This window comes from Neofelis nebulosa, chromosome 4 (genome assembly GCF_028018385.1).
Source record: "Neofelis nebulosa isolate mNeoNeb1 chromosome 4, mNeoNeb1.pri, whole genome shotgun sequence".
In the NCBI taxonomy this organism is placed as follows: Eukaryota; Metazoa; Chordata; class Mammalia; order Carnivora; family Felidae; genus Neofelis; species Neofelis nebulosa.
In genome coordinates, this window is record NC_080785.1 from 40,972,768 (window position 1) to 40,999,699 (window position 26,932).

The 26,932-nt window shown below is 35.5% G+C and overlaps 1 long non-coding RNA gene across 1 annotated transcript in view; it reads right to left on the reverse strand.

The window, feature by feature from the left end:
• Positions 1-10,339: 10,339 nt before the first annotated feature.
• Positions 10,340-26,932, reverse strand: part of LOC131508397 (uncharacterized) — a 55,452-nt gene continuing 38,859 nt past the window's right edge. Inside the window, exons 2-3 of the long non-coding RNA XR_009259994.1 lie at positions 16,269-16,373; positions 10,340-10,564 (exon numbers count right to left, since the gene is read on the reverse strand). This is a non-coding gene — a long non-coding RNA (uncharacterized LOC131508397). The remainder of the gene's footprint in view (positions 10,565-16,268; positions 16,374-26,932) is intronic.

Consider the following 26,932-nt stretch of genomic DNA (forward strand, 5'->3'; position numbering starts at 1 on the left):
TCCCCCTGAGTGGGTACAGATGTTGACGATAACAAAGACCTTAAAGCAAGCAGAAATTACAAACATATTCATGAATTAAAATAAGCTATGCTTAAAGATTACAGAAATACATGTGGTCAATAAACAATATGTAGGGAGTCTCAATAAGGAAACAGAAACTATTTAAAAGGAACCAAATGGATATTCTAAAGTTGAAAAGTACTATAACCAAAATAAAAATAGACTCGCCCAACAGCATATTTTAGATGGCAGAAGAAAGAATCATCACATTCAAAGATGGATCAATTTCATTTATCCCATCTGAAGACAGAAAGGAAAAAGAGTTCAAAAAATCTGTGGAATAACATGAAACATACCAACTTACATGTAATAGGAGTACCAGAAGTAAAGGAGAGAAAACTATTTTAACAATAGTGGCCTAAAACTTTGAAAATTTAATGACAAACATTACACAGCCAACAAGCTCAAAACATTTCACACAGGACAAAGATATACCTACATATGGACATATCAAACTGCAAAAAGGCAAAGACTAAAAGTTGTGAAAGAAGCAAGAGAAAAGTGACTAATCTTGCACAAAGAAACAATAGTATGATTAATGGGTAACTTCTCATCAGAAACAATGAAATCCAAGAAAGCTATGAGATGCCTTCTTAAAGCGCTGAAAGAAAAATTAAAAACCGTCAATCCAGAATGTATACCTAAAAAACTACCATCAAAAAAGAAAAATAGAACACTCACAAATCAACAAAGATTAAGTAAATTTATTGCTAACAGATATGCTTTAAAATATATTAAGGGAAGCGTTCATTCTTAAAGTACATGACATCAGACAGTAACTCAAATCTACAAAAAAAATAAAGAGCAATATAAATAATGAAAATGTGGATAAATATAAATGACTACAAATATATTTTTCTCTCTTCCCTTAAATAGTTAAATACAATATTATTGAAAAAGCCAGTAAGCATCAAAATTGGCAAAGATGAAGTTAAGCTTTCACTTTTTGCAGATGACATGATATTATACATGGAAAATCCGATAGACTCCACCAGAAGTCTGCTAGAACTGATACATGAATTTAGCAAAGTTGCAGGATACAAAATCAATATAGAGAAATCAGTTGCATTCTTATACACTAATAATAAAACAACAGAAAGACAAATAAAGAAACTGATCCCATTCACAATTGCACCACGAAGCATAAAATACCTAGGAATAAATCTAACCAAAGATGTAAAAGATCTGTATGCTGAAAACTATAGAAAGCTTATGAAGGAAATTGAAGAAGATATAAAGAAATGGAAAAACATTCCGTGCTCACGGATTGGAAGAATAAATATTGTCAAAATGTCAATACTACCCAAAGCTATCTACACATTCAATGCAATCCCAATCAAAATTGCACCAGCATTCCTCTCAAAACTAGAACAAGCAATCCTAAAATTCATATGGAACCACAAAAGGCCCCGAATAGTGAAAGTCATTTTGAAGAAGAAGACCAAAGCAGGAGGCCTCACAATCCCAGACTTTAGCCTCTACTACAAAGCTGTCATCATCAAGACAGCATGGTATTGGCACAAAAACAGACACATAGACCAATGGAATAGAATAGAAACCCCAGAACTAGACCCACAAACGTATGGCCAACTAATCTATGACAAAGCAGGAAAGAACATCCAATGGAAAAAAGACAGTCTCTTTAACAAATGGTGCTGGGAGAACTGGACAGCAACATGCAGAAGAATGACACTAGACCACTTTCTCACACCATTCACAAAAATAAAACTCAAAATGGGGCGCCTGGGTGGCGCAGTCGGTTAAGCCTCCGACTTCAGCCAGGTCACGATCTCACGGTCCGTGAGTTCGAGCACCGCGTCGGGCTCTGGGCTGATGGCTCGGAGCCTGGAGCCTATTTCCGATTCTGTGTCTCCCTCTCTCTCTGCCCCTCCCCCGTTCATGCTCTGTCTCTCTCTGTCCCAAAAATAAAAAAAATAAAAAAAATAAAAAAAATAAAAAAACTCAAAATGGATAAAGGACCTGAATGTGAGACAGGGAACCATCAAAACCCTAGAGGAGAAATCAGGAAAAGACCTCTCTGACCTCAGCCGTAGCAATTTCTTACTCGACACATCCCCAAAGGTAAGGGAATTAAAAGCAAAAATGAACTACTGGGACCTTATGAAGATAAAAAGCTTCTGCACAGCAAAGGAAACAACCAACAAAACTAAAAGGCAACCAACGGAATGGGAAAAGATATTTGCAAATGACATATCAGACAAAGGGCTAGTATCCAAAATCTATAAAGAGCTCACCAAACTCCACACCCGAAAAACAAATAATCCAGTGAAGAAATGGGCAGAAAACATGAATAGATACTTCTGTAAAGAAGACATCCAAATGGCCAACAGGCACATGAAAAGATGCTCAACGTCGTTCCTCATCAGGGAAATACAAATCAAAACCACACTCAGATAAGACTTCACGCCAGTCAGAGTGGCCAAAATGAACAAATCAGGAGACTATAGATGCTGGAGAGGATGTGGAGAAATGGGAACCCTCTTGCACTGTTGGTGGGAATGCAAGTTGGTGCAGCTACTCTTGAAAACAGTGTGGAGGTTCCTCAAAAAATTAAAAATAGACCTACCCTATGACCCAGCAATAGCACTGCTAGGAATTTACCCAAGGGATACAGGAGTACTGATGCATAGGGGCACTTGTACCCCAATGTTTATAGCAGCACTCTCAACAATAGCCAAATTGTGGAAAAAGCCTAAATGTCCATCAACTGATGAATGGATAAAGAAATTGTGGTTTATATACACAATGGAGTACTACGTGGCAATGAGAAAGAATGAAATATGGCCCTCTGTAGCAACGTGGATGGAACTGGAGAGTGTGATGCTAAGTGAAATAAGCCATACAGAGAAAGACAGATACCATATGGTTTCACTCTTATGTGGATCCTGAGAAATGTAACAGAAACCCATGGGGGAGGGGAAGGAAAAAAAAAAAGAGGTTAGAGTGGAAGACAGCTAAAGCATAAGAGACTCTTAAAAACTGAGAACAAACTGAGGGTTGATGGGGGGTGGGAAGGAGGGGAAGGTGGGTGATGGGTATTGAGGAGGGCACCTTTTGGGATGAGCACTGGGTGTTGTATGGAAACCAATTTGGCAATAAACTTCATATATTGAAAAAAAGAAAAAAAAAAGCCAGTAAGTGTAAAACTATATTGTTGAATTTATTACATGCATAAATGAAATATACAAGAAAATAATAGTACCAAAGAAGGAATAAAAATGTAACAATACTGGGGCGCCTGGGTGGCTTGGTCGGTTAAGCGTCCGACTTTGGCTCAGGTCATGATCTCACGGTCCGTGAGTTCAAGCCCCGCGTCAGGCTCTGTGCTGACAGCTCAGAGCCTGAAGCCTGTTTCAGATTCTGTGTCTCCCTCTCTCTCTGCCCTTCCCCTGTTCATGCTTTGTCTCTCTCTGTCTCAAAAATAAATAAACATTAAAAAAAAGAAATATAACAATACTGGCGGAGGGTTGCTATTGATGTCCAGAATTAACTAAGTATTAACCTGATATTGATTACAATAATTTAAGATTCATATTCTAATTCTAGCATAATCACTAAGAAAATGAATAAAAAAAGAAAAATGTTGAAAAACAACAGAGGAATTAAAATGGTACGATAAAAATTTGCAATAATCACAAAAAAAGCTAGGAAAGAAAAAAAACCAACAAATACACGTATATAAAACAAATAGCAAAATGGCAGAGGTTAATGCAATCATGTCAATAATATCAATAAATGTGGATAGATGAAAACCCTAATCAAAAGATAGAGATTGTTACACTGAACCAAGGATGATATTCAATTATAGCCTATCTACAGATCCACATTATAGATTCATAAATACAGATAGATTCATATCAAAAGGATGGGGAAAAGTTGCATTGTGCAAAAGGTAACTACAAAAGAGTTGTAATAAACATATTAACAGCAGACAGAACATACTATAAAACAAAAGATATTGCTAGAGACAAAGAGGGACATTTCATGATGACCAAAGGATTAATATATCAGGAAAATATAAAGCCATTAACATGTATGAACCTAATAACTGAGCCACAATGGAAAATGGAGCAAACTCTAAGCAAAATGAAAGCATAAGTAGGCAACTTAAAAATCATAGGTACAGATTGTCAATACCTCTCTATAAAAACAGATTGTTTTTAAAGTTAGGTAGAAAAGTAGTAAGATTATACACGCTCTGACCAACACTAACAGCTTAGTTGATCTAACTCATATTTATAGACTATTCTACCATACAAGAAAAGAATATACATTCCATTCATGCATGCATGAATTTTCAGAATAAATCTTAGGCTAGACCAGAAATCAAAAGTCAATAATTTTAAAGGATCAAAGTATTTAAAAATTTTGAATTAGAAGGAAGAGCAAAAGGTTGGGAAACTCCCAAATACTTACAATAAATAGCACATGCCATGGAAGAAGAAACTATAAAGGAAATAAAAAAATATTTTTATTGAATGAAAATAAAAAACACAACATGTGAAAATTTATGAGTGTAGATAGTCAGTTCTTGGAGAGAAATACATAGTTTTAAATGCTTATTCTGGGAAAGAAGAAAGGTCTTAAATGAATAATCTAATGTTCACTTTAAAAAAATAGAAAAAATTCAGTGGAAGAGAAAAGATAATTAAAAATCATGCAGAAAAAAAAGAGGAATGAAACTTGAACAGAAATAAATGGAAACAGAAATGCTCTCACAGAAACAGTAGAATAGAAGCTCAGATACCTCTCATGCATACATACCTCTACATTTCTACCATGGAACTGGCAAGACACCTCAACAAAACTCACTATTTCCTCGTCTTTAGCCTTCCTGTTACTTTATGTCTACTGGTTACATGAGAATTCTTACATTTTATTTTCCTTAGGTTCAAACACCAAATATTAAAGCTAGAGTTAAAAAAAAATACTTTTTATTGTTGTTGACAATGTCACACAAGTTTCATGAATTTAAGTGATTCTTGAATTTAGATGAAAGACATACATTCATAAATTACTACACACAGGTAAATAGTATACCTTTCACCTTCCTATAACAAGGACATTCTTAGAAATGATTACTACTTTTTGCAGACTTAACTTTTCTGCTGTTGCAGTTGGGCGTGAGCACTGTCTTTGAACCCATCTTATGAGACAGCCTTATCATCTTTAGGTTGCAATTATTTATTTTCACATCTTTTTTTCCTTCTGACTTAGGAATTAATTTTATTTGAATTTCTGTCTCCTCTCCTAGCCTGCGAATTTCACAAAGGTAGAAAATGTATTTATGCATTTCTTGTACCCCAGAGCCTAGTAAATAGCCTGTGTGAAGTAGGTGCTCAATCAATATTTTTCAATAAAATTGAAGCCCACAAAAGACATTTTTCCTTTCTCCATAAAAATAAAGCTGGTAATTTTACAGACATATTTTCAAAATGTCTTATTTTTTATGATTGTGACAGTTGCTGCATATGTCCTAGATTTTTTTTTATAGAGGAAGAAATAGCTAACTGCTCTTATCATATAAAGTATTTTGCCATACAATTTGTAAATAGATTGATTCTCTTACATTCTCAGGGCTTGCTCCAGGCATGGGAGCACATATTTTTAAATAAAATACAATTAGTGATTTTCATAAAGGCAGAAACCATTGACTTTATTTTATTCTCCTGTGTGAGCTGATGCTTGGTGACAGTTCCAATCCTCTGTGGACTTGTCTAACAATTCTGACGAGGCAACTCTATATTAGAACAGGGTAGGAATATAATTGTGCTCTTGTTAAAACATGCTGTAATGTCAGGCACACTGAATTTTAATTCCCATGGTGGGTCCAGATAATCAGGAAATTCTCCCAACTGCAGGAGGATTTTGAAATAGCATGTGACATTTTTACAGCTGGCCATAATTTCATGCTTTGCCACCTTTGATCAAAGTGTCACCTTAAATGAAGACAAGAAGACAGAAAGTGTTACTGTGAAACCCACAATGTACCCAATCCACATGAATCTAAAGGTAAAACCCACATGCAGTAATAATTCTCTCCCTAAAACTCACAGGCTGAGGGAAACCAATTAAGTTAGAAAATTCCTATAGCTAACAATATATTTTAAATTATCTCTAGTATTATTTTATTATTTAAACCTATCACAAGTAACTTCAAAGTATGGAAATGGCAAAGGAGGCATCAAGCTAATGGGAAAATACAAATTATTTATATACTGAATTGCTCACAGGAGGCATAAGAAAATAGAGCTTCCTTGATAAATAATATATAAGTAAGCATTCTCTAACTACAAGTGTTACCTGACAAGCCAACACACGAGAATCAAGCAGTATGTACTGACTCCTTCCTGTACAAAAGTAGTTTTCACTGGGAAATCATCAAGGGTTAGTTTAGAATGCTGAAATATTTAGGAGAGCCAAGAGTATTGAAGATATTGTACTACTTGGTGTTGGGGAAGGAAGTCATCTGCTTTCAAACCTCCTAGGTTCAGTACCATAAATCCTGCTGTGACATGTTAAAATATTTGCAACCTGTCTTAGTCTGTTTGGGCTGCTATAAAAAAAATACCAGACTAGGGAGCTTATAAACAGAGATTTATTTCTCACAGTTCTAGAAGCTGGAGGTCTGAGACCAGCGGGCCAGCCAGCATGGTTGGATAAAGGCTCTCTTCCAGCTGGAAGGCTTCTTGCATCCTCACATGATGGAAGGGGCTAGGGCGCTGTGTGAAGTCTCTTTTATAAAAACACATCCCAATTATGAGGGCTCCACCCTTATGACCCATGTGCCTCACAAAGAACCCATCTGTTAATACCATCATATTGGGCATTAGGATTTTAACATATGACTTTCAGAGGTACACAAATGTTGACTATAGCACAACCTAATAACTTGTACTGTAAGTTTTAAAACTTCTTATTTTCCCGCTGCCTCAACATCTCCCCAAATATACTGTGAGCACCCCATCTAGGTGACCAGGTACACCCAGTATGATGAGGTGGCCCCTGCCATAAGTTCTCCTTCTTATGTTCCCCTCTCTGTGACCTAGTGTCATTCAAGTGATATCCCCTCATGCTTTTTGCTTGTGTCCTCCACACTGACCCCAATTTTCCCATGGGTCCTTGTGCTCTCTCTCTGCTCCCCACCTGCCTGTTTGACTGTGCTCCCTTGGCACTCCCCTCATGGGCCCCTCATGACTTTGTTACTCTAGAACCTGTGAGTATATTAAACTTTGTTTTCTTATACCCCTCTTTTGTCACCTTTTGTGGATGCATCTGATTGACCATCTCCTGAAAGAATACAAAACAGGGGCGCCTGGGTGGCTCAGTCAGTTAAGTGTCTGACTCTTGATTTCAGCTCAAGTCAAGATCTCATGGTCATGGGATCGAGCCTGCAGAGGGCTGAGCACTGGAGCAAGCGCAGAGCCTGCTTGGGATTCTCTCTCTCTCTCTCTCTCTCTCTCTCTCTCTCTGCCCCTCCCCCATTTGTTATCTCTCGCTCTCTCTCAAAACAAATACATTTAAAAAAATATAAAACAATGATAGAATAGAGACTTAGAGATTTTTCTTTTTTTATGTTTATTTATTTATTTTGAAAGAGAGAGAGAGCAAGCATGAGGAAGGGAGGGGAGAGAGAAGAGAGAAGAGAGAAGAGAGAAGAGAGAGAGAGAGAGAGAGAGAGAGAGAGAGAGAGAGAGAGAGAGAGAATCCCAAGCAGGCGTCATGCTGTCAGCCAGAGACCAACATAGGGGCTTGATCCAATGAACTGTGAGATCGTGACCTGAGCCGAAATCAAGAGTCAGACATCTAACCGACTGAGCCACCCAGATGCACTGAAACTTAAAGATTTTTCAAACAGAGCTGGAAGCTACCTAAGGATAAGCAATCTAATGATTTAATTTTACAGGCAAAGAATTTAAGACCCACAAAGGCAGTGACTCCATCAAAATCTCCAAGTTAATGAGTGACAGAGTAAATATCTTATCTCAGATTTTTTTGAAAGAGAACTTAGTATTTTCTTCTATAAATACAATATACTGCCTCCCTAAATATCGAATTTCCTGCATCATTTCATAATTTTTATAAGAGGTTAGTTCTATAAATTAAAATAGTAAAGACCAATAATTATTGCAAAGATTATCCACACATTAACAACACTAAGGGTCAGTTAATCTACTAAAATAAACAAGTTTGGATAAATTATTTCAGGATTACTATCTTCATAGTTAATATATGTAAAACCAATGAAACAGTTGTGTATGTAACTGCGACTGGCAAGGAGCTCTTTTTTTCTCACCCCTACATTTTTTGGTTATCTGTTATAGAATAAGTAGCTACCCTACAACTTGGTGTTCTAAAAAAAAACCACATTATTATAATTCATGATTTGGCAGGTCAGGCATGAGTCAGGCTCAAACGGGAGATCCTTCTGCTCTGCATGGCATTTACAGGGGCCGTTCCATGGAATTCAACTGGTAGGTGGATGGTAGGAAAGTTGCTCTCAACTGGGTCACTTTCTTTCTCTATGTAGCCTCACAGCCTTTTCATGTGTGTCTTTTTACAGAGTCACTGAACTTATTACATGTCATCCTAGGACTCCAAGAGACCTAGGAGGAAGATGCCCCTGTCCTGCTAAATGCTAAGCTCAGACGTGGCATAGTGTCATTGCTGCCACACTCCATTACGTAGAAGGGCAAGTAATACCTAACGTTCAACGGGAGGAATGCAAATGTGTATGCAGTTATCCTTAATCTTACACAATACTTTATCGGCAAAATGTTACATTCAAATAGCTTTTTAATAATTGTACCTTTTCCTCATTCTCCTGATTTGGAATTTCTAAGCTTTCTTAAAAAAAATTTCATAGGAATTTATATTATTCTTAAGACATACTAAGTTAGCCATGTTGAAATATCACTAAAGCTCCCCTTTGTATTTAATGTTTGCAAACTATCAGATGTACTTTAGTTTTATTTAAACTTCCTACTTAAGAAGATTCACATTTCTGGTTTTTCTGTCTATTGTTATATTGTAGGCTTTTGATATAATTGAGACTCAAATTCAGTTAAATTTGATCTGAAAAGCTCCCCCCACCCCGCTTGGGCTTACTGCATATTTTTTATATGATTTTATGAATCAACTATAGATAGTATGACTACAATGGGGCAGAGTAAAATTGACAAGAAAGGAAAAACAAACAAAAGTATAATTTATAGGCAGCTATCCAATGTTAGGTATATTGATAGAAATGCAATAACCACTGGCAGGCAATACATTTTGTTTAATGCTTATAACAGTAACAATTGGTATTAAATAAGTAAAATTAGGTGGATTTTTACAGATGAAAGAATATAGCCTAAGGGGAATGTAGCCTAAGAATGTAGCCTGGGAGAATGTTAGCCAACCGTAGGGAGGTATGCCTCCAAACTCATAGTTTTCATACTTTATGGCATGGAGGTATAATCTTGGTTGGGTATATATATGTACTCAAGATCCCAGTTCACCATATAAAATATTAAATGGATATGAGCACTTGGAAAGTTCATACAACACCAAAATCTATATGCAAAATTGAGGTCAAAACAGGAATAGATTTATGCTTATATTATAGAGTGGTTTGGATGGTAAATGAAATAGAATAGATCAAATATTGCAAACAATTAGGTTTCAGTGTGGGTTCACTTTTCAAATGGATATATGATTCTTAATTAGTGACTATAAAACAAAATATCTGTCTAGATATTTTATTATTAAAACTCAAACTCTATGTATGGTATTTCTCTGACACAAGCAGCTGTAGCCAAAATCATATTTTCTGACATGGAAAAATGTGAAACCACCAGAGGTATTAATACTATCCAAGAAAGGAGCCAGGTGATTACCAAGGCTAATCAGGATTTCTAAGGACTCAGATAAATTTGAGACTATAATAGGATTACATTCTCTACTACTCAAGCCATTGATATTTGCATATTAAACTGGTAGGGTTTAGAAATTGGGATGGCTCTACTAAGTCCAGATTTGTGCCAGTAACAGAAGACAACTTTTCTTGACTTTCCTTTCTGCAAAGAAATAATAGGAGACAATAACAAGCCTCCTTCTAAGTAGTTACTTTGAAATCTCATGATTAGGTGAGTCAGAAATCAAGTCAGAAAGGGAAGGTGGGGAGGGAAACTCATTTCAAGTGCTAATTGTAGGAAATTAACAATTCAGAAAGAGTAGTTGAATACTTTACTTTTGTAAAACTTACCTTTTAAAGATTCCAGTGTTGAAAAGTCACATGAGTCAGAATTCAGGTGAGAAAAAACGTTGGGTCACCTGAGTGGCTCAGTGGATTAAGTGTCCAACTCTTGATTTCAGCTCAGGTTATGATCCCAGGGTCATGGGATCAAGCCCAGAGTCAGCTCCACGCTGAATGTGGAGACTGCTTAAGACTCTTTCTCTTCCTCTGTCCTTCTTCCCTGCTTGTGCTGTCTCTCTTGCTCTAAAATAATAAAATAAATAAAATTAAAAAAAAAATTACAAATTTAAAAATTAAAATTAAAGAAAATGTTATTTTGTCCTAAAAAATAGGAAAGAAAATTGTTATATTACAACCCATCACATAAACATACATATTCTCAAATTAATAATGCAAAGCTTATAATACATATTAATACATAAGAGTTACAAAACAGAAGCATGAATCAATATTACAAAGCTATTTCCTCATACTTGACCAATTAAAGTGCAGTAGAGCAGAACCATGTACCATTTTTGACTGATAAGCATCTAAATGCTAAGTCTGATTGCAAGAGTTGATTGAATTGACCTGCCAAAATAGATCAAGATGACTAATGGTGTTGAGTCACTCTCCAACCAGTTCTTAAGTAGCACGTACACATTGTTCACACAAAAATAACCATTTCACTATATTTTTAACTGTTAAGTTGAAAAATCACACTTACTCTCCCTGCCCAGAGAATCAATTTTAAACACGTGAAAGTACTTTAGCCTACCCTCTCCATTGAAAGAGCCACTATCTACATGTGGCTATTTAAATTTAAACATAAATGAATTAAAAATGAAATAAAATTAAGTCTGTAGTTCCTCAATCACATTAGCTCCATTTCAAGTGCCCAAGAGTCACATGTGGTTCATGGCTACCATACTGGTCAGTGCAGATACAGAAACTTTCCATCATAGCAGAAAGTTCTATTGGACAGCACTGATATAGACAATTTCTTTGGTTGGAATTGAGCTTTTGTGCATAATATTAACTAAGTCTTGAAAGATTTTTCAAACACACAATAATATTTAACAAAAGATTACTGATGTTACCACAGTTATTACTTTCTAAAAATGGACAATAATAAACAATAATTTTTTTCTTAATTGGACAACAATAAAAATAAACAACATAATTAGTAGTAAAAAAAAGAAGAAAATTGATGCAATAAAAATGATGTGTTTTTTAAGATCTATAAAATTAGCTAAACAAAAATAGTGGCCCTCTAAATTCATGGCTCATATGAATAGGAAATCAGCAAGTGATCTGATATTATCTTTTATTGTTAAAAATACATATTTTTGACCCACCTTTATGAATCTTTCCAATAGAAATTGAGGACTTGCTTTATTTAGAAGTTAAGGTTATTCAGAATTATTTATAGTGGCAAAACTTGGACACAACATTAATGTACATCAATAAAGGAATAATTTGCTAAGTTATGTTACATTCATCATGTAAAAATCATAAAGTGATTTCAAACAACATGTCAGCTCTTCCTTCTTTCATGTGCAGAGATCACACTTAAACTCTACAAACTGGTAGACTTTCAAGTAAACAAGTGAATGGAAGAACTAACTCAGAAAAGTAAGGATATGCATTAGGATAAGAATAATGAGGAAAAACAAAAATAATTACCAAATAGAAAAGCAAAAGTTATATATAGGTGCACGCACACACACGCACATGCGCATACTTGAGTATGAACAGTTGTGGAAGGTTATATACTGGGTTTTTAAACTTAGTTGTATCTGAGAGTTAAGAAAGGAGTTTATAGGGGTGCCTGGGTGGCTCAGTCGGTTGAGCATCCGACTTCCGCTCAGGTCATGATCTCACTTTCATGGGTTTGAGCCCCGAGTTAGGCTCTGTGCTCACAGCTCAGAGCCTGGAGCCTGCTTTGGATTCTGTCTCTCCCTCTGCCCCTCCCCCACTCACACTGTCTCTCTCTCTCTCTCTCAAAAGAAATCAACATTAAAATTTTTAAAAAATTAAAAAAAAGAAAGGAGTTTATAAGATAGTTATCAATTTTGTACTTACATATTCTTTCATTGTTTCTCTTCTTCAAAGGAGCATGCATCATTTTGTAATTTAAAAATATTTAATTAAAAACAATTCATTGTATATCTGCTATAAATAAGTCTACTTTGCAAATCAGGAATACAACAATAAATATTAATAGATTAGACTTAGATACTATTCTGTGTATAAAGTACTCTCATACATATTTGATCCTTACAAGGACCCTGTCAGCCTGGTTGGGCAGAAATTAGTGTTCCTTTTTGAAAATACACCCAGTTACTAAATGGTGGAGCCAGAATTAGCACCCAGGATTCTTAATCTCTTTCATTCTTTTTCAGTATCACAGCACCTCCAATGAACATCCCCAAAGAACAAACTTTAGACATGGAGAAATTGAGTTCATATGTCAAGTCTTTCCAATTCTACTGTTTTCTATTTTAGTACCTGTCTTGAGCAACATCCTGTTTTCCACAACTAAAATTGTTTTAAACACTTCTACAAAAAGAGAAGTTTACAATTAGGATAAAGGTATTTGTGTAAAGACTCATAATTTGTTGACATCAAAGGTATATTTTATGTATAAAAGAATATTTAAATGTTGGAAAATTAGTTTTAACTTAAGTACATTGTTCCTTCTTTTATTCATTTTTTTAAAAATACTTATTTTTTTGGGAGAGTGCAAGAAGGGGAAGGGCAGAGAAGGGGTGCAGAGGATCTGAAGAGGGCTCTGCGCTTACAGGCTGACAGCAGTGAGATGGATGTGGGGCTTGAACTCACCAACCCTGAGATCAGGACCTGAACCAAGTCTAAAGTCCGAGGCTCAACCTACCACGACACCCAAGTGTCCTTTATTTGATTCATCTGCAACAAAGAGTAACACCCTTTTGAAGAGAGAGGGTGCACAGATAAATTTTTTTGTACTGTTAAAGCTGGGGATATCCTTAGACATCAAGTATTAGGGGAAAGCACAGCATCTCTTTCAAACAATGAAAATAAAACAGGAAATGGTAAGCACTAACAAAGCCTTAGGCAAATGTACAGCAGGAAGTGGGCATGGCAAACAGGGTAGCTTCATTTGTGCCTTTATTTTTCAGGTTAGGAAAACTCGTCCATGATAAATGAGTTTAACTGACAAATAATGTGGCATAAAATATATGAGGTACATTTTGTTACAATAATGAGTAAACTGAGGTAGAAATATGTAATATTTATCCAGAATGAATAAATTAACATTTTAAAATAGTAATGAGTGAAAAGAAGTATATATACAATCACACACAGAATGAATGGATTCAAACATCACAAAGCTTTCATTGCACATTACGCTAAGCCAAATGGGGTTATCTGATGTCTATCTTCAGTACTGATAAATATTGTGATTGTTTTTAAACTGCCGTCTTTACAAACAAAGAACACTGAACATAACTGGTTCAAAACTTGAGTTGGAAAGGACCGTGGAATAACTTTGTATGCTTTCTCTACAGAAGCCTGCATTTCAGTTCAGCCTCTGCCGGGTTTGTTTTCAGCTCAGGTTCCCATTTGCTCTTAGTCTCCACAGTAACTAGGCATATTAGAGAGCTCAGACACTTATAAATATCATAAGCCAGATGCTCTCTTACCCATAGGATTTCTGAAAAACTTCCAATGGGAAAAATGGGCTGGCGTCCAGAGCCAAAATCCCTAAGTCTGAATTGACAGAAATAGAACATGAGACAGAATAGAGAGGAAAAGAAAAATAAGATATGTGATTAACAATTCTTGGTAATTACCAAAGCTAGTACCTTTGATTTTTTCCAGGTGATTGGAACCATTCAGCACTCAATAGTGAGGTTTGGTATAAACTTTCGTTTGCGTTATTTTGTTCATACATCTGTTTTCTCAGATGTATATAACTCACAATAAAGCATTTTGAAAGAAATACATCTGTTGAAGTTGAACATATAATGCCTTTTGAGAAACAGAAAGAGAGAAATGGTGATCTCATGAATAAGAAAGGAAAAAGAAAGTAATTTGCCAAAAGGCACGTCTGATTAACCTCCAAAGAGTGCGAGATTTGAGGTTTTCACATGTGTATAGACAAACTAGTGTGGGCTCTTCAACTATCAGACGGACACATTTGGAGAGATGGCTTATCTCTAATTCCAAGGAACCCAATATCATGTCCTGTGGAGACAGATAACTAGATACTATAGATCTCCAAATTCAGATGGGAACTCTGTAGGTGCCAGTAGCCAAGTGGAAAAGACATAAAAACTTTCCTACAGATTTCATAAAAAGTTATTTACAGATGTCATTTGAAATGCAAGAGACATGTGGCACCAGCACTCTGGGGTTGAGGAGGCAAGAAAAAAAAATGCAAGAGAAAAGGTAAATTTTAATATCTTATGTGTTGAAATCACTGCCAAATTTTTATTTCTATAAACATGGAGAAGAAATTGTAAAGTTTTACAAAGGCATATAAATATTTTTTTAAAAGTTTGACATCTATAGAATTGTCAGTTAATGTATACTTTGCATATGGCAAGAGCATTAGATAGTTACGAAACTTATGGAAAGCCGTTATCAACATCTTTGGTTTTAACAATAAGAGCTGAAACAATCTACACTCTAATCTAATATTCAACACCATTTTACACTACCTTCTTAGTGCTTATCATCATAGATGTGAGGGTTCGTTCTCCCTGTTTCATCGTTATTGGGGCCAGAAGTAGTTTGTCACCACCTGATAGAATTTGGCCACTTCAGCTTAAATATTCTGATCAGATTCTGTGGCTAGCTGGACCTTCTGGACTGTGGTTGCAATGCTAAGAATCTTCCAAGCAGTGGGGACCTTGGTCCTGGAGGATACTGGAGACACAGGAATCTACCCTCTACCCTTCTGCTCCCTGAGACTGAGTGGTTGGTCACTTCTCTGGCAAGAGATGAGCCTCACTTCTCCTCCAAGTCAATTCTCTTACCATCCTCAAAGTGAATATAAGAATGCCTACCTCTCTGCTGAAAAGCAGGGTAAGGGGAACACAAGAGTCAATCTATCAATAAGAATAATCTGTGTTATTGTGAGCTTTAAATGTGTTTACATACCTGGCAATTGCAAATTATCTTATGGGAAAAAGAAACAAAGTTTGAATTGCTTTCTTGTTTCTTTCTGCACTGCTAATTCTATTGCAGATATGAATTCAGGCTTTTAATTTTATGCTTTAATTATGCAGGCAAGCTATATACACATGGATAAAATAACAATCTAATGCACAGTATCTAAATGTGCCATAGACTGGAATTGATAGTTATTGATAAGGTCTATGAAAACTATTTTGATCAATCTAATTTCCCTTAGTATCATGATCAATATCTAAAAATATATTTTAAGATTATTTTTCTTTATTAATTCCTATACCCTTTATTGTTCCATAATGAGGGAGGCTTTTTTTGTCTTATCCACTTGCCTGGTAATAATAAGTATTCAAGAAGTATTTGTTGAATAAATTAAATAAGGAAAATATGAGTTTTACAATAACAGGAGAGAATGTTGTAATAAAGGAAACACTTATGGGGAAAAAATAACAAAATTTATTTTAGCTGGAGGGATGTTTGAACAGTAAGGATAGGAAGACAGAAATGCTCATGGTGTGTTCAAAAGACCATGACAAGATCAATCTGACTTAAGCAGAAGTTTTTGGAAGAGAGCATACGGAGACAGAGTTGGAGAATCAATATACAGCCAGATTACCAAGGGCTTTGAAAGTTAATTTAAATAGCTCAGATTGTATTCTGGACAATTAAGAGTAGAGGAAACATATGGGCCAACAGAAACATGTCTCCCAGTTTTGGTAAAATGAGTACTAAATATGTAATACTGCTCATGAAGCAGATAGGAAAAATAACTTTTGTACATGATACTCACCTTTATTAAATCCTCTAGTTAGATCTGGTGCCATAAATTCAGATTCATAAAAAGCCAAAACCTTGAATGAATTTCCAATATCTTGCAGCAATAAAGGCAAAATTCCTAGAAAAATAAAGAAAAAAATACATTATTAATATTTTCATATCATATTCCATGGTTCACAATATACTTATCAAAATAGAATCCATTTGCAGGTGGAGTCCAGACAGGCATTAAAAGTGGGTTATGGTAGCTGGGGCACAACAGGCTAGGGATGGTTGTGACACGCAGCCAAGGTATTCAGGGAGGGTATCAGCAATGCAGGAGCAAAGGACAGAGCCTAGTATCTATTAAAAGACTCTATGTGCAAAGCCCTGGGCTTTCAATACACAACCTTGTTAATAGGTATTTAAGAATAAAAAGTCTCAAGTATATAGTGTGAGAGAAGACCACAAGAAAACACTTTTTTTAAAAAAATTTACATCCAAGTTAGTTAGCATATAGTGCAATAATGATTTCAGGAGTAGATTCCAATGATTCAACCCCTACAAATAACACCCAGTACTCATCCCAACAAGTGTCCTCCTTAATGCCCTTTGCCCTTTTAGCCCATGTCCCCACCCACAACCCCTCCAGCAACCCTCAGTTTGTTCTCTATATTTAGGAGTCTCTTATGTTTTATCCCCCTCTCTGTTTTTTTATTATTTTGTTATTATTTTTGCTTCCCTTCCCTTATGTTCATCTGTTTTGCATCTTAAATTCCTCCTGTGAGTGAATTCACATGATATTTGTCTTTCTCTGACTAATTTCACTTAGCATAATACACTCGAGTTCCATCCACGTTGTTGCAAATGGCAAGGTTTCATTCTTTTTGATTGCCAAGTAATACTCCATTGTATATATATACACCACATCTTCTTTATCCATTCATCTGTTGATGGACATCTGGGCTCTTTCCATACTTCCACAACAAAACAGCTACTATCTGCCTACCTTTTTTCTTAAGCACATATTGTTGTCCTTCAAATGATTTCTGTTTTCAAATAATAATGCATGTTTTCCCCAAATTGTCCTATCTCCGTATTTGGGTTGACTATTAAATCTTTCCCTCTCAGCCACCTGGCAGTTGTGACACATTAGTCAATTATACCTGCCTGAGTGAATATCTGCTTACTTAACAGTTGAATCAGAAATCACTTAGGAATCAATTTAAAGAAAGAATATTAGCCAGACTTATAATTCTATTGATACAACTTCTGATAAAATTATTTTATTTTATATCTAGCACTCAAATTGGAAAAATTAAGTCACTGGTTAGAAAAACAAACACATTGATCCAATAGTTGAACACTCTTTTCAGCAATGTTTCTATCACAATGTAGGTAGAACAGAGGATGAAATTCTGAATTGCAAAGATATTAAGAAGAGCCAATGTTTAAAAGTTTTAGAAATGCCTTTATTTATTTTGCTTGCATTTTCTTTTAATGTATGCAAGCAATGCTGTGTGATTTATATATTTGTATGTATATATTATTTCTTAATGTTTATTTATGTATTTTGAGAGAGAGAGATAGAGATAGAGAGAGCCAGAGAGAGAGGGAAGGACAGAGAGAGTGGGAGACAGAGAATCCCAAGCAGGCTCTGCACTGTCACCACAGAGCCTGACATGGGGCTCGAACTCATGAACCATGAGACCATGGCCTAAGCTGAAATCAAGAGTATGATGCTTAACTGACTGAGCCACCCTAGTGTCCCTATATGTGTATACATATGTTTGAAAGAGTTCTTTCAATAAATATAAAGTGAAATCTCTAAGTGATTACAGACTATTGAGTCATAGTGTAATTACTCTTCTTCCCACTATAAATTAAATAATCAAAAATCTTTAAATCAATGTCCTCTTAGATTTGATGAAACACAGTATGCTCCAGGAATTGTGCTAAGAGCTCTATAAGTCAAACTCTACTTTATTCTCACAACTTGTCTGTTCTACAGTATACTATACTCCAGATATGTAAAATGAACCACGCATGCTAAGTCCATTTCCATAATACTATTTATAGTAAATAGCAGTTTCATTAGAACCTATTAACATCAAAATCAGAGATCAGCCTTGAAAATTCCCTTGAGCACACTTACCTAATTTCATTGGCTCTACATCTAAAAACAAAATAAAATAACAAAAATAAAAACAAAACAAAACAAAAAACGCTTTATCATCAAAATTAGATTTTAATAGATTCCAAAGAATATTAGAGTGATATCCATAAATAAAGAACTTTGATTAACTTAGAGCATGGACATAACCAGGTGGAAGAAAGTAGATACCCTATTTATCTCCTTGATAATACAAAGAAACATACCACATGTAAATAAATTGGAGGATGCCTGGGAAAGCTTTATTTAGAGACCCTACTAATTAATAAAGGCTGGAATCAGAAACAGATTATGGGGCATCTACAATATAAATGTCCCCCTCAGTCACCTCTGGGAAGCACACCAGACAAAGGCAGACACACTAAATTTAGATTCTGTAGTAGTGCTTGAACAAGCTTATTATTTGGCATGGATAGAAATGCTGATCCCTTATTACCACATAAAATGCAAAATACAAAATTCACTGACACAGAAGCCAACCTAACACTGGCTTCTACTTTTCCCAACAAGTTTCTGTGTTTCTATATTGTTAGGCTGAACTATTCGAACATGTTAAAATAGGCAGTTGGACAGAATATAAGCAATTAGAAATTATCTCAACTTTCAACTGTAAAAGAATAAAAGTATCTTAAAAAAATTTTAAAGCCTCACTAAACATAAGAAAACATACTTCAACTAAATAAAAATGGACGTTTTTACAAACTCTGTAAAATTATTTACGAAACAGAATAAAAAACAATATAAATTTTAGAATATTTGTAATTTTATTCTTAGTAATATTCAAGAAGAAACTGCATCTATACAACTTGCTAAAGAAGGCCTTATTAGGAACCATTTAACTAAGGAAAAACCAATTGGAATTTTTAAGAGAAGTTAAAAATAAAATGGAATCAGAGAATAACAGATTTGAAAAAATAATTTTAAAAAAGCTACTGTGAAATAGTCAAATTTAAAACTTTTTCCATAGTAAGAAGAAACAGGGGGAAATAATATAATAAGATATAAGATTTATTTTTTTAACATTTATTCATTTTTGAGAGAGAGACAGAGTGTGAGCAAGGGAGGGGCAACGAGGGAGAGAGACACATAATCTGAAGCAGGCCCCAGGCTCCGAGCTGCCAGCACAGAGCCTGACGTGGGGCTCAAACCCACGAACCACAAGATTATGACCTGAGCTGAAGTCAGACGCTCAACCAACTGAGCCACCCAGGCGCCCCAATAAGAGATAAGATTTAAAAAGCATTTTTGTTTTCATTAATATAATATGGCTACCAGTAAAGGTATAAGAAAAAATCATTTTCTAAGCATTGAAGAAATGGAAAGTTAGAGGTTTTTGGCCAAAGTCTACGGAAGACTGGAGTTGTAAGGAGAAAAACGAAGCTAACTTTTCCTTGATGGCATTTACCAACTACTGAATCTCAGATTTTCTCATTTTTATGGGGCAAGGGGTATTACAAATAACCACTTTTTTGCTTACTGTAACTTCCTTATTCCTTCTCCCATCTGCCTATAAAAGTCTTTTGTTTTATACAGCTTGATAATTGCAAAGTTACTTTCCTTTAGGAATGACAGGGATCTATTAGGCAGATTACCTAACCAGTGCTGATCAGGCAATTCCTGATTGACTGTTTAAGATTCCATTTCCATAAAAGTCCATACCAATTAAGTCCTGGATTGGTGATGTGGGGCCTAGAGTAAAGTATTCCATTTTTGGCCTGTTGTTTCGCTTTTAACAGATTCTGGGCTGGCAGGGGGTGAGGAGGGAATCATCCCAGATGTAAGAGTGAGGATATAGGAAGGACTGGGCAGTAAGTGCTTTCTATTCCAGGAGTAATGGGACAAGTCATATGTAATAATCTTATGCTACACAATTAAAAACAACTGAACAAATTATTTTTTAAAAGTCACCACATTGAATCCATCTAAGAGTTATTTAAGAAAGATGAATATTTGGGGCGCCTGGGTGGCTCAGTCGGTTAAGCATCTGACTTTGGCTCAGGTCATGATCTCATGGCTCGTGAGTTCGAGCCCTACATCAGGCTCTGTGCTGACAGCTCAGAGCCTGGAGCCTGCTTCAGATTCTGTGTCTCCCTCTCTCTCTGCCCCTCCCCCGCTCACACTCTGTCTGTCTCTCTCTCGCTCTCACAAATAAATAAACATTAAAACAAATTAAAAAAAAAAAAAGATGAATATTTAAGCCAATATTTTAGAGAAACTAGGAGTAAGGTAAAAATGACATTGGGTACTGTTTTTCCATCACATTGACTAGTGTTATCAAAAGCTATGATGGAGAGCAGAACTTCCCATAGCTTCATGCGTTTGAGGTGGGGGAGTGCAAATGAAGACCTGCCAATGATGGGGAATTCTTGTAAATAACCGAGGTTTGGGAACCTAAAGGGCTACAAAATATAATTAAAGCTGAACTGAAAATAAACCAGAGAGTAAAGACCAGCTGTGATCATTTCAAGGGCTGATTGTATTAATTAGATTTGTCATCTGCCTGCCAGAAGAAAAAGTCAGTTCTCTCTGGAGAAAGCATTATCAAGAGCTCAAATGATTTTGAAAACATTTTTCATGCAAAGTTTTACTTACAAACAAACAAACAAAAAAAAAACCACTAGGTATAAAATGAGACACAATTTGAATAAAAATCAATAAAAACAACAACAGAAAATAACAGAAGAACCATAGGAGAAGCATAAAACAGATTATGTTTTAAAACAAAAGTATGACTAATGTGGTCAAGATATAAATACACAAGATAGAAGAATTTTGGCAGAGAAATGAACAACATATATAAAAACCACATAAGTGTATTATAAATGCATGAAAACATCTCACTAAAGGGGTGGGAAGAAAAGGTGCTAGTCTGAGTAACTCTGGAATATGTGGAGTCTGTAAGACTAAACACAATGAAACGTTGCATAGCATTGTACTCTAGTTGATAAATTCGTTTTCCTAAGGGTAAAGGTTAACAAGTCTAAAACCACCATATGTTAATACTATAATTATAATTAAACAAATGTATGGTAGATATGAGAGCCAGGTTTCTCAATGTTGCAGTGAGCAGTTACAGATAAGCAAAGAAATGTTACATGTGATAAAAGATTAAGAGTTGGAGACATCAAAAGGAACTTGTGATTTAGCTTAATACAGATACAGATAGTTACATATAGAAATATTTATAGGAATGTGTTAGTATTCAGGGGTTAGTATCCATGCATATATTTCCTTGTGCTGTCAGCTAAGAGGGATTAGAAGCAAGAGCACATCCCCTGCATAGATCTTCATTTCTAATGCCATTCTCAAATAAAAGACACCAGTACTGGGGCACCTGAGTGGCTCAGTTAGTTAAGCATCTGGCTTTGGCTCGGGTCAAGATCTTGCAGTTTGTGAGCTTGAGCCCCGCATCAGGCTCTATTGCTGGTGGTGTGGAATCTGCTTAGGATTCTCTCTCCCTCTCTCTCTCTGCCCCGTCCCCATTTGTGCTATCTCGCGAAATAAAAACTTAAAAAAAATTAAAAACTAAGTTAAAACCAGTACTTGTTGGAAAAATAGCTGATTCTAGGACTGGAGCAGGAAATATACAAGATGAGCTTGGAGCATCTTATTAAAGGGCCAGAAAGTATGGATATACATCCTTACCCCAAAACAGTATGTACACAATGATGGGATGGGGATTTGTCAAAGGGACATAGGGGCTAACTGAAAGATCTACCAATAGCTAAAGCTGGAACAATTTGAATAAAATAAATAAAGTAGGGTTGAGTTGTATCCTATGGTATAACATAGGTGTGTCTGGCAATGATATGAATGATTAAATAGATGTGGGTGAAAAGACAAATTTCCCATGTGGAAAACCTCTAAATAATTTTTTGTTAATACTCTGCTCTGAAGGAGGTGGTCACTTCCCACTCATTATGTAAGGGCTGTTCATAGTGACTTCCTTCCAAACAGAACAGTATGGAAATGGAATGTAACTTCACAATGGAAACACCTAACAAACACTACATCAACCTCAAGGTTACTACAATCAGTAATAAGCCATACTGATAGTATGCATCATTGATACGATACAATGAGAATGGCAATTTTCCTTTCTGGGCTTTCTCCCCAAAACATACAACTCAAGTCCAACTATGGGGAAAACATCTGGCAAATCCCTCTCGAGGAACACTCTACAAATTAACTGACCAGTACCTCTTCATATGTAAAGGTCTTAAAAAACACGAAAATTCTGAAAAACTGTCACAGCTAAGAGGGGGCTACAGAGACATGGTGACCAAATATATTACCATATCCAGTAACAGAAAAAATTGGTAAAGACTACAGAAACATAAGTACAGTACCTATTTAGCTAATAATGTATCAATAATGTTTCACTGATTATTTCACATATACCATTCTGATATAGGATAGTAACACTGGTGGAGACTACTGTGTAGAGCATATGGGAACTTTCTGGAATATCTTTACAATTTTTCTGTGGATCTAAAACTCTTCCAAAATTTTTAAAGTTTGCTAAAAAGTGGAATAAGTGCAATACCATTTACATTAGCACCACAAAAGTATAAAACACTTAAGTATAAATACAGCAAAATACAGACAAGATCTATATGAGGAAAACTATAAGACACTGATGAAAGAAATAAGACAACATAATTTAAATATTAATAGAACAAATAAATTATATGATCATATACAAATGCAAAAAAACCACATTACTTGTGAATGAAAATTTCTCAGCCAACTAGAATTACAATAGCAATTGTAAAAGCAGGCAGCAAAATCATGCTTAAGAGTTAGATGTTGAAATCTTTTCTCCTAAAATTGAGAATGAGACAGCAATATCCACTCTCATCATACTTCAATGTTATACATGATGTCATGAAAAATAAAACACTTTTGGGGCACCTGGGTGGCTCAGTCGGTTAAGTGTCCGACTTCAGCTTAGGTCACGATCTTGCGGTCCGCGAGTTGGAGCCCCGCGTCGGGCTCTGGGCTGATGGCTCAGAGCCTGGAGCTTGCTTCCGATTCTGTGTCTCCCTCTCTCTCTGCCCCTCCCCTGTTCATGCTGTGTCTCTCTCTGTCTCAAAAATAAATAAACGTTAAAAAAATGTTTTTAAAAAGAAAAATAAAACACTTTTGAAAAATAAAGATTATTCATAGATGATATAATTATGTAGATAGAATATCTAAAGGAAATTATAATCTATTAAACTGTAACTGTATTCAACAGTGTAGTATGCAAAGGCAACCAAAATATAAATTTTTTCATGATTACCCTAAACACGAAAGATTGGGATATATCTTCAAATACCAACACTGCAAAAGTGAACAATAAATTTGGTTTTATTAGGGAGTCAGTAAGTTAGGGACTATGTTAAAGGTTTAATTTATCTTGGGGCCAGAACAAGATAGATTGATCCTAATTTTGTTTTCCTTTGTTTCGTTTTGTTTAATCATAAGCGAAAAATGTTTGCTTGCTTCTTTCTCTTTTATTATGAGATATATGTTCTCATGTTTTCAGAACTGAAAGTGTCAGTTTTGATTCTATGAGGAAAAAGTGTTCATACAACAAAGCAGAAATAATATCCTCAAATAAACACAAAAGTAAGAAACTCACAGGAAAAAAAATGGGCAAAAGAAAAAAAACTAACAGTCCATTTTCAGAAAAGAACATCCAAACTGGTAAATTAACATTTGAACTATGTTCAGTAAGATTGGTAACCAGAGATGTTCAAATCAAAGCTATAGCGAGATACTTTTCACACTAACACTGACAAATTTTAAAAATAAGGGATATATGGGGCGCCTGGGTGGCTCAGTCGGTTGAGCCTCTGACTTTGACTCAGGTCATGATCTCGTGGCTCGTTGAGTGTGGCTTGTGAGTGTGAGCCCCATGTCAGGCTCTGTGCTAACAGCTCAGATCCTGGAGCCTGCTTTGGATTCTGTGTCTCTCTCTCGCTCTGCTCCTCCCCTGCTCATGCTCTGTCTCTCTCTGCCTCAGAAATAAATAAACATTAAAAAAAATAAGGGATATCAAATGTGGTAAGAATATAAAGCAAAGAGGCCTCTAATATGCTGTTGTGGAGGGTAATTTGACCATCTATAAAAATTAAATTATAAAACAATTACTCAGAAATGTCTCTTCTAGATATATTCCCCATTAAAAGTCTCACACATTTGCATAAGAGAACTATATGAGCATTGATAGCCCCAATGTTTGCAGTCAAAAACTAAAATTCTTAAATTTAATTTCATTAACATGGTACTAAATATTAAAATATATTAATAAAGTGGATTTATATAGAAATGTAAGCAAAAATACTAGAACAAGAGATGGATGGGTGAATAGATGGATAGGTGTATGGATAGCTCGCACAACATGAATTTAAAAAATAGCAGAAGAATACAGAAACTATGATACCATTCATAAAAAAATGAGTGCAACAGTATATATACTGTGTAGGATGTATTTTACTGGTTTGAAAATATGCCCACAGATCTTCTGACACTTCTCTTCAACAGATGGAGTCTAATTTATTTCCCCTTAAAGGTGGGCAGATTTACCTAACAAACTGAATGTAGATTAAGTGGCAGTATATGATCTCCAGTGCTAGATCAAGGGGCCATCTTGGCTTCAGCCTTAATCCTGAATCACTTAATCTGGGGGAATCTGGCCACCACTATATCATGAGGACATTCAATCTGCCTTGTGAAGAGGAACATGGAAAGGATGGTTAAAAAACCTGAACCATGCCCTAACCACCAGCATCAGCTTACCAGGCATTTCAACCAATCAAATAAGAGGATTGGAGAAAATAAAAAATATGTTAATGTAATATTATGCATTAAGAATTATAATTTAATATTATATAATTTTAGAATTAGTAATACAGAATTAAAAGACAACTGTATTAGTTAAGATAGAATCCTGGGGTGCAGAATTCAAGACTGCAATTACTGGAAACCCCTGTACACGACTGGGAATGCAAACTGGCGCAGCCACTATGGTAACAGTACAGATGTTACTCAAAAAATTAAAAATAGACCTACTATATGATCCAGCTATTCTAATTCTGGCTATTTACCTAAGAAAACTTAAAAATACAGTTTGAAAAGACACATGAACCCTTATGTTCACTGCAGCATCATTTATAATGGCCAAGATACAGAAACAACCTGAGTGCCTATAAGTGGATACATGGATAAAGAGATGTTGTATACATATTTCACTCATATGTGGAATTTAAGAAACAAATGAGCAAAGGGAAAAAAAAGAAAAAAAGAGACAAACCATGAAACAAACTCTTAACTATAGAGAATAAACTGATGGTAACCAGAGGGGAGGTGGGTTGGGGGATGAGTGAAATAGGTAAAAGGGGATTAAGAGTACAGTTACGACGAGCACTGAGTAATGTATAGAATTGCTGAATCACTACATTGTATACCTGAAACTACTGTTACACTGTATGTTAACTAACTGGAGTTTAGGCAAAAACTTAAAAAAAAAGAAGACGTAGGGGTGCCTGGGTGGCTCAGTCAGTTGAGCGATTGACTCTTGATTCTGGCTCAGGTCATGATTTGATATGTCATGACACTGAGCCCCGTGTTAGGCTCTGCACTGACAGTATGGAGTCTGCTTAGGATTCTCTCTGTCTCTGTCTCTCTATCTCCCTCTTCCTCTCTCCCCCTCTGTCTGCCCCTCCCCCACTTGTACTCTATCTCTCCCAAGATAAATATAAACATTAAAAAAAAAGATGTATGAACATATGGGAAGGGGGAAAAGAGAAAAGAGGGGAAACAAACCACAAAAGACTCTGAATAACAGAGAGCAAATTGAGGGTTAATGGAGGGAGGTGGGTGGGAGATGGGCTAGACGGGTGATGGGTATTAATAGCACTCGTCGTGATGAGCACTGGGTGTTGTATGTAAGTGATGAATCAATTCTACTACTGAAACCAGTATTTCAATGTATGTTAACTAAAATTTAAATTAAAAAAAGATGTGGTATACACAGATACAAATACTACACAATGGAATATTACTCAGCCATAAAAAAGGACATATGGCTACTGGCTACAAAATATGCTAAGTGAAATAAGTCAAAAACCATACTGATTTCACTTATATATGAAATCTAAAAGACAAAACAAACAAAACAAAACTCATAGATACAGAACAGATTGGTGATTATCCGAGGGAAAGATTTGGGTGGTGAGAAAAGTAGGTGAAGGGGGGCCAACTGAAAAAAAAAAAAAAAAAAAAAGGGGGGCCACCTGTATGGTAATCATTGGTAACCAGACTTATTGTGGTGTATACAAAATTCAAATAGCTATGTTGTACACCTGAAACTAATATAATGGTATATACCAATTTTATCTTAATAAAAAAATTGTAATTGTCTTCAAACATGTCAATTATGTACAGTGAAAATATAAGAAAATTAATTCCTTATTTTTATACATAAAAGAGTTAAATAAGTAGCCAAATTACATAAAAATTAACATACATAAATCATT